Below are 9665 nucleotides of genomic sequence, written 5' to 3'. Positions count from 1 at the left end.
TTTGGGGAGGAGGGCATTCAGCTGAACTCTGTCACACCTTCTTAGATGCCTTGTTTGCTTTTTGCAGGAGCAAGTGGTTAAACTACCAGGGATTTTATTGCAGCCGCACCTGTGCCATCCCTGAGGTGTACATCTATGTTCTGGTGCCCAAAAGAGTTCATAACATGTTAAAAAATTACAAAATGTGTCTTCTACTTTTTGCATGTTTTTTCTTTTTACAAGAATTGTTGGTGCAAATTTTCTTTTGAAACCTTTTAATATCTGCTTTTTTTCTGGTTTTTTTCTTGTATTATAAGAAAGCCTAAGGCTAGAAATAGAACCCATAATACACTGTACATGTAGACTTTAGTATCAAATAATTTCTGTCCGCGGCATTTGTGCAAACAAAACAGCTCTTATAAAAGCCTCAAACTTCTGTGTGTGAATCAGACATGAGATCTAACTTGATAGAAGATTACAGTCTGGGGAAGACGGGAAATATTCATACAGACGGCCAGTGGAGATGTAGTCAGTGACGGACTGTCTCCAAATATGGTTTTAGATCCATAGTAGAAGATGTTGCCTCATCATGAATTAGTTATTTCTCATGTCACGTGAAATAAATATCTCCTGCATTATTGCTAATGCCAATTCCAGTGACGGAAAATGAGACGAGAATTATGGAAGGTGAGTCTATGAGAAACATATTCAGCTGCAGACTTCGAGGAAGAAATCTCTTGTTGTCTGTGGCCTAAAATATATAGGTTTTATTACTAGATGTAAAGAAAAAACTAAATAAAAAATAATAAATCTCCTCATATGTTTCCCTTATTATCTCCAGTAATTGTATTATTATACAGGATTTTTATGATGTTACATCAGCTCATCTTCTTCTCGTTCAGGTGTCTACAATACCGGATCCTCTCAGTGAAGATCGTCTATATAAGAAAATTTTCCTGATTTACCTATCAAAGATGGATATAGACAGGGACAAGATGGTGGAGAGGATATTACACCTCACCCTAGAGATCCTCTTCCGGCTTACTGGAGAGGTGAGAGATTCTGATGACGTCACATTACATCATTCTTATCTATGGGAATAACAGATGAACAGAACTGGAGAGGTGAGGACTCTGGAAATGTCTGTAGTGAGATTTATTAATGTGTCTCTCCATAACCAGAGATTAATCACGGGGCCTCCACCTCACCCCCTGATACATGAGGACATTAATGACCAGATCCTAGAACTCACCTACAAGATGATTGAGCTGCTGACTGGAGAGGTGACACTGCTGGGAATGCTGGGACATTATACAGTAACACTATGAAGGGATCGGGGAGATGACGGTATCATTGTATGTGTCAGGTTCCTATAAGGTGTCAGGATGTCGCTGTCTATTTCTCCATGGAGGAGTGGGAGTATTTAGAAGGACACAAAGATGTGTACAAGGACGTCATGATGGAGGTTCCCCAGCCCCTCACATCACCAGGTAATAGACAGGACTAAATACACACGGCCTATAATTATCTGTATGGAAAGAATGAATTCAGTCCCTGTATGTGTTTCCTCCAGATCTATCCAGTAAGAGGACAACACCAGAGAGATGTCCCCGTCCTCTTCTTCCACAGGACTGTAAACAAGAAGATCCCAATGCTCCTCAGGATCATCAGGTAGGTGGAGAGAAGGTGTCATGAGATCTCCCCTATGATGTGTAGACGGCTGTGAAGGTCTTGTGCTCAGTCTTGTTTTATCCACCAGGATTATATGTTCTATACTTGTGTAATGAGACCGGTGGAGATGGCAGGATTAGAGCTGATCATAGATGGGACTTCTCCATCTGTCTGTGAGTTTTACAATATTTGTTTCAGGGTGAAGATCTGACCCATATTAATACTACAGAAACATATGTGAGGGGTGATGAGCGGTGTAAAGAGGAGATTCCTACATATGACTACCCAGGTGAGTAGTAACCACTAAATGCAGAGATGTCACAGATTCTTCTCTGTCACCGGCTGTGGCTGCTTTATCAGTCGTGTAGTCCGGCCGTATCACAGTCGTGTGATCACCATTTTGCCGCTAGACCTCAACATTCTCCTCCATCCAAAAATATTCAATTTACTTTGTGTAATTGTGAAAGCCCTTTTCTATAGAACTTACAACCTGGAGGATCCACCTGCCCCCTGGGATTAGAAGACGCTGACCGTTACCTGCCCCAATCTGTAAACTACAAAGCCAAATGACAGCGTACGTAGAAAGTGCTGACAAGTGAGAAAATCACTTGAAGAAATGTTCTGATGGGTCTGTAAGAGAAAGCGGAGGGTAATGATGCTGTTGGCTTCCTAGATCCCTGATATCTTATTGGATGAATCTACCTTCTCTCCCTTCTGTGCTGCTGAATATTACCTGCTGTTACCTGCTATTCTGTGGAGTGAGATGGGAAGAAGAATAATCAGGTAGCCGGATCAGAACCAAGAGGGCAGAGAAAATACAAAATCAGAAGACACGAGAGTAGTCCGTAAACTGGCCGAGGTCACAACCGGAAACAAATACACAAGCCTTGAGCTGAGCACAGAGGACTGGACCAGAGGAGAACAAGGCTGGATCTGGCAGCTTCCGGCAATATGCTTCCAGCTTTAATAGGCTTCGGTGCTTTCCATATGGCTGAAACAGGGAGCAGATTACTCCAGCTGGACAGCACACACACCCATACTGCCAGACTGGATGGTACTACCGGTCCCAGGCTCCCTAATCTTGGTGGCTGGACAGAGCCTGCGCCTTTTACTCCATATTTGGGAGGCAGAATGAACAAACAGCTGAACACGACGCTCTACTGGTTCATCCTATGAGGTTTTCTATTAGATGGTCATTGTCCTGGTGAATAAGTGATTTTTTTTATATAACTTGCCTTTATTTACAGACAGTTTAAGTAGAAATGTTCAAAAATATAAAATTCAAGTGTTTTTTATTAAAAAATAATAATTGGTTTTATTCTTGGCAGATAACTGTACCAGGAGATCAGAGGGACAGCTGACATCTTCAATTTTCAAATCAGACGGTTTTCAGATCCCACAGGATATAATTGAAGTGAATGACATTTCCCCAGATATACCATCATCCCTTCACAGCAAAGATCTGTCATCTGATCCTATGAAACAGGTCCTGTCTTCTGATTCATTACCGACTACTAAGGAAAATCAAAGTCACAAAATAAGCATTAAAAAACAAACTGCTCCTAATGCAAAGAAGCCATTTTCACATTCAGAATATAGAAATAGTTTTCCTCTCAAAAAGTCTGTTCTTAAACATCAAAAAAATCACACAGCGAAGAATAGATTTTCTTGCTCCAAGTGTGGGAGATGTTTTAATCAGAAATCAAATGTTGTTAGGCACCAGAGAACTCACACAGGAGAGAAACCATTTTCCTGTTCAGAATGTGGGAAATGTTATACAGAGAAATCAACTCTTATTGCACATCATAGAACCCACACAGGGGCGAAGCCTTTTTCATGTTCAGATTGTGGGAAATGTTTTGTACAGAAATCGTATCTTAATATACATCAGAGAACTCACACAGGGGAGAAGCCATTTTCATGTTCAGAATGTGTGAAATATTTTACAGAGAAATCAACTCTTATTGCACATCAGTGAACTCACACAGGAGAGAAGCCATTTTCATGTTCAGAATGTGGGAAATGTTTTACAGCGATATCAACTCTTATCAAACATCACAAAACTCACACAGTGTAGAAGCCTTTTACATGTTCAGAATGTGGGAAATGTTTTACAGAGAAATCAACTCTTATCAAACATTAGAGAACTCACACAGGGGAGAAGCCTTTTCCATGTTCAGAATATGGAAAATATTTTAACCAGAAATCTGATTTTGATAAGCACCAGAGAACCAACACAGGGGAGAAGCCTTGTTCATGTTCAGATTGTGGGAAATGTTTTGTACAGAAATCACATCTTAATAAACATCAGAGAATTCGCACAGGGGAGAAGCCTTTTTCATGTTCAAAATGTGGGAAATGTTTTATCCAAAAGCACATCTTGATAACCACCGGAGAACCCACACAGGGGAGAATGCCACAACTACACCCAACTAGTCTCTGTACAGACAAGAAAGGCCCTAGCTGCCCAACTAAAAACATCACCACAGACCTAACTCCTTAATAAGCCGTTGAGGAGTTTCTCGTACCTCCTGAGGAACCAGAGGGGAGGCTGCAACACACTGTCAACAAGGGGAAAGAAAAGTATGAAGTAAATTACGAAAACCTTGAATGAGAAACAAAAACACATTCATATAGGGCAAAGAAGGCAAGCTAAGGAGAACAAAAAATAGAAGGAACAAGTATAATCTCTCAAAAACCTAACATTATTAGAATGAAAAGGTACTGGGAGGGAAAGCAAACTGACCGGGAGGATAGTTTCACCTTTGTGGTGAAACTTACAAAATTCATCCTCATCCACTGTATATGTAAAACCTGTCCATTTATAATGACCACGGACAAGATAAAGATCCCAACTTACGCCAGGACCACAATATCCCAGGTACTTTCAGCTTCATCACATCTAATGTACTTAATTATATGTACCAAATGTCCAACTGGGGGTCTGTATGTAGGGGAGACAGGGCAAAAACTTAGAACAAGGATGAATTCTCATCGCCACACAAAAAAAGACAAAAAGAATAGATCTACTTGTGGCCACACATTTTTACGGCCACAACTGCTTCTCCCTTTCCAAAACTGATATTTCTGCTTCACATCACTTGTGTTATCTATTGCATTATTCCTGTGCCATGTTGTGTATAAATATGTGACTCTTCAGATTTTGTGTTATACTATGTCTGATGAAGAGACCTGAGTAGTCTCGAAAGCTTACTGACTAATGGCTAACTGAAAAGATAGCATCAAAAACTGAGGACTCTCAAACTGTAATATTTGTCTCCATACAGCAATTGTAAGATCTCTCCACAGGTGTTCAATGGGATTTAGATCCAGACTCCTTGCTGGTCAGAACTCTCCAGCACTTTGTTTCCATCCATTTTCTGGGGGCTTCTTGAAGTATGTTTGGGGTCATTGTCATGCTGGAAGACCCATGACCTAGGACGCAAACCCAGCTTTCTGACACTAGGCACTACATTGTGACCCAAAATCCTTTGCTAATCTTCAGATTTCATGATGTCTTGCACACAGTCAAGGCACCTAGTGCCAGAGGCAGCGAACCAACCCCAAAACACCTTTGAACCTCCACCATATTTGACTGTATGGGTTGTAAATTTATTGATTATGATGCGTACCTTGGACAAAGGAACATGCGGATCCCTAAAGATGGACTTATAACCTTGAAATTGTTGATATTTTTCAACAATTTTGGTTTTCAAATCCTCAGACAGTTCTCCTTTTTCTGTTTTCTCCATGCTTAGTGTGGCACACATATGCACACAATGCAAAGATTGAATCAACTTCTCCCTTTTTTATCTAGTTTTAGTTGTGATTTTCATATTGCCCACACCTGTTACTTGCCACAATTGCGTGTGAACAAGCTTCACATGCTTGAAACAAAGTTGTTTACCTACAATTTTTTCCGGCCTATTTTGTGTGAAATTATGTTCAATTTGCCTTATTTTCTCTGTTGTCTTGTGTTGTTCCAATACACGCAAAGGAAATAAACGTGTATAACAAAACATGTAATTGCAATAATTTTCTGGGAGAATTACTTCATTTTCTGGAACAATTTCAAGGGATCCAACACTTTTCACCATGACTTGTTTTTGTTGCCTTTTTAATTTGTTGCAGCATTTCATCCTCTCCGTGTTCAGCTATATTAGGAGGCTTGTAGCAAACTCCAATTAGCAGCTTTCCATTATTGCCATGTCCATGTACATTTACCCAGACTGATTCTACATCAGGAATGTAAAACTCAAAACATGCAGAGGGCCAAAATGAAAAACTTTGACAAAGTCGTGGGCCAACCAGTATACAGTATAATGGGCCCCACATGCTCCTCCATACATAAGAAACAAGAGGAAAAAACTTCAAGTCAGAGTCCCATATAATAGTGAAAAAATTACAAAATGTTATTAATTATAATTTATACAGGAAAAAATATGAATCGCAGAAACAGAGACAGTTAATAGTAAAACAATGGAGGAGCACTAATGAGGAGCATGAGACAAATTAACATGATTCTTTTCTGATGTAAATACATAATTGGGCTGCCAAAAATAAGAATATATTGCTAAAATGCAGTGAAGCATTCCATAAAAGTGCAGGTGCTTGTGAGGTAGGTCAGAAGTAGTTGCTATATAAGAGGTTAGTCATACCGCTGTCTATATATAGGTACTAATATAGATAGCTCATACCGGGGACAGCAGATCTTTATAAGTGGTATCAGTGCCCTGACCTCTTAGGCTACAGGGTAAAAGTTTATCCTAATACATATTAAAGCCTAGAAAATGCACCTAAGTAGGAAAAAAGATTAAAGAACGGCAGCAAAAAGAGTGTAGCATGAATCCTATAGAATACTTACAGCCACAGTGGATGTGAACGCGCCCCTCAATTGCGCTCACCCTGATGCGCGTTTCGGCATGGCTGTCTTCGTCAGGAGGTGGCGTCAATAAAGGTGGGTAAGGTTTAAAAAGGGCCCTTGAGCTAATAGAAAAGGGGGGGTGTAGTCTCTCTGCCAATGGGTGTGGGTAGGGCGTGGCATGACACATGGCAATCACCGCTACACCGCCGCATCCATGGCAACCGCGTCATATGATCCATCACGCCGCAAGCACGTGGGGAACCACGTGATCACGCGTCATGGAGCACAGATTGATACGACCAGCGAGGACACCACAGAGAACAGTGAAGCCATGCGTACCGCCCAGTCCACAGACATATAGTCAAATACAACCGGAGAGAAAAAGAAACAAGCATAATGGGGTAAACTGTCAATAATAGCATAGCCCAAATGTATATATGTATCTAAGGGGTATAGGCGATAGCCAGTTCTGTATAAGTCAGAGAAGTTAATTGGCCATGACAAAACAAAGTATATATTTAAGAAAAGCATGAAGTATAACATGATTATATGAGATCATAGTATAAATGCATAATAAGATATAAGAAAATATCTCTCAAAATATCGATCTATAAATGCGAAATATATACAATAATAACTGGACAAAATGCGCACACAGGAAAAAAGTTACAGATCTTGAGAGACAATACAGTGCCAGCAATTATGTCCATGTTATCCAATAGCAGAATGGAAGTCCTCAACGTCATTGACAGATAGAAATTATTAACTACTACCCAACCATACTAGATAAAAAGGTAACACAAATAAAATAGCTAAAACAATGTGGATATAGGTGATCAAAGTCCAAATCCATCGGCTCTCTTTCTGGGCTAATAGTTGGCTCACTCGACCTTCCCTAATATTAGTGGTGATCATGTCAATACGCCGAATTTTAAGTTTAAATGCATCACATGGTGTATTCTAAAATGCTTGGGAATAGTTTTAACGTAGAAATATCCGTTTCATTTACCGCCGCTTCAATACCTAGGACGTGTTCACGTGTTCTTGTCTTAAGTTATCTAGTTGTGAGCCTTCCATAGATTTTAGGACAGCGGCATGTCGCATAATAGACCACCGCTTTAGAGGTACAAGTTATCGGTTTGGTGATGTAATAGGTCCTAGAGCCCTGGGAATCTGTGAAAGAGTTAGCATGTTCGACATTAGGACACACCACAGATCTACCACATGGTACACATCTATTTACTGGAGGTGGTCTTTTCAAAAAATTAGGGGGAGTGGTAGGATAATTGTGGCTTCTCATAAGATGATCACAGAGATTTTTTGCCTTTCTGAAGGTGATTTGCTATCTCTCTGGTAGATATTTTGCCAATATGGGGTCAGCCATTAAGATGGGCCATGATTTGTTAAGACAGTTACGTAATTCTGTAGCTTTAGAGTGGAATGTTGTAATGAACCGCAACTAGTGATGAGCCAGCATGCTCGCAACTGCTCGGCGCTCGCCCGAGCATCTCACTGCTCGCAACTGCTCGCCCGAGCATCTCACTGCTCGCAACTGCTTGCCCGAGCATCTCACTGCTCTCAACTGCTCGGCGCTCGCCCGAGCATCTCACTGCTCGCAACTGCTCGGCGCTCGCCGAGTATTTCCGGGGTTGCTCGGTGGGAGCTCGGGTCCCCTCCCTGCATGTTTGGCGCTCTTTAGAGTGCCAGTCAACATGCAGAGATTGTCTGCCACACACTGTAAAGCCACAGCCATGTTGGTTGTGGCATTACAGTGATTGGCTGGCCACACAGGGTCATCAGGTCTATATCAGACCTAGCGCCCCCATGCTAGGCAGGCAGGGTATATATCAGACTGCAGTGCACATAGCAAAAGGCTCCATTCCAGTTCTGTCTGCTGGTGCTTTTACAGATATTTGTAGAAATCTCCCCAGGTATTAGGGGCCAGGAATCATTTTTTTATCTTTATCCTGACTATTTGCTTAAAAGTCAATCCAGAGAACACCGTTTTTCTGCGCCATTTGCTTGTTGGCACTGCAGAATACAGCCATATTACAGTGCTAAAAATCCTGCTATTTAAAACGGTGGTTTGTCCATCACATGGATCACATATAATTGCGCTCCATTGGCCTCCATTGAAATTTTGTTTCAGTGAGTCAGTGAACTTACTGACACAAGGTCGGTGCTGTTAAAAATAGTTACCTACAGGCCAGCTATTTAAAACTGTGGTTTGTCCGTCACACGGATCACATATAAGTTCGCTCCAAATTCAGCCATTTGTAGTGAGCGTGGAAGATATTGTCCTCCATTTAAAATGGGCAAGGCATGTGGCAACGGACGGGGAACTGGACATGATGGTGCATGCAGAGTGTAATGCACACGTTCGGACTGACTGGCGTGTGCTTGTTTAGTGATTCCACTGTGCCATAAACCGGAGAGTGCCTGGAGGGGCGTAACTAAGTATCTGCCCGATCCGACCAAGGTCGCACGACGGCATACGATGCCATTGCACCAGGGAGGAACCGAGCAGAGGGACCAGGGTCTACTCCAGGTCAGACTCCGGACACGGCTGTTGACCCACACCGGGGAATACAGGAACAGGCAGGCTAGAGCGCAGGCTGGGTAGGGTCCAGTACAGACTGGGAGATGGGTTCACAGCCGCAGATGCGGTAATCAAGCAGAGTAAAGCAAAACCGCAGACAAGGCTGAGCAGAGCGAAACCGCAGACGCTGTAGACAAGGCTGAGCAGTGCGAAACTGCAGACGCGGTAGACAAGGCTGAGCAGTGCGAAACCGCAGACGCGGTAGACAAGGCTGAGCAGAGCAAAACCGCAGACGCGGTAGACAAGGCTGAGCAGAGCAAAACCACAGACGCAGTAGACAAGGCTGAGCAGAGCAAAACCGCAGACGTGGTAGACAAGGCTGAGCAGAGCGAAACCGCTGACGCTGTAGACAAGGCTGAGCAGAGCGAAACCGCAGATGCGGTAGACAAGGCTGAGCAGAGCGAAACCGCAGACGCGGTGGACAAGACTGAGCAGAGCGAAACCGCAGACGCGGTGGACAAGGCTGAGCAAAGCAAAACCGCAGACGCGGTGGACAGGGCTGAGCAGAGCAAAACCGCAGACGGGGTGGACAGGGCTGAGCAGAGCAAAACC

The 9665-nt window shown here is 42.5% G+C and overlaps 1 pseudogene; it reads left to right on the top strand.

Moving 5' to 3' along the window:
* The first annotated feature begins 932 nt into the window (after positions 1-932).
* LOC141229238 (uncharacterized) lies at positions 933-4274 on the top strand (annotated as a pseudogene).
* The last annotated feature ends 5391 nt before the right edge of the window (positions 4275-9665 follow it).

The sequence above is a fragment of the Phyllobates terribilis genome, unplaced genomic scaffold (assembly GCF_046119375.1).
Source record: "Phyllobates terribilis strain yellow unplaced genomic scaffold, ASM4611937v1 Scaffold_468__1_contigs__length_1428546, whole genome shotgun sequence".
NCBI classification, from domain to species: domain Eukaryota; kingdom Metazoa; phylum Chordata; class Amphibia; order Anura; family Dendrobatidae; genus Phyllobates; species Phyllobates terribilis.
The sequence above is the reverse complement of the archived record's forward strand: the minus strand, read 5'-3'. Positions and strand labels throughout refer to the sequence as shown.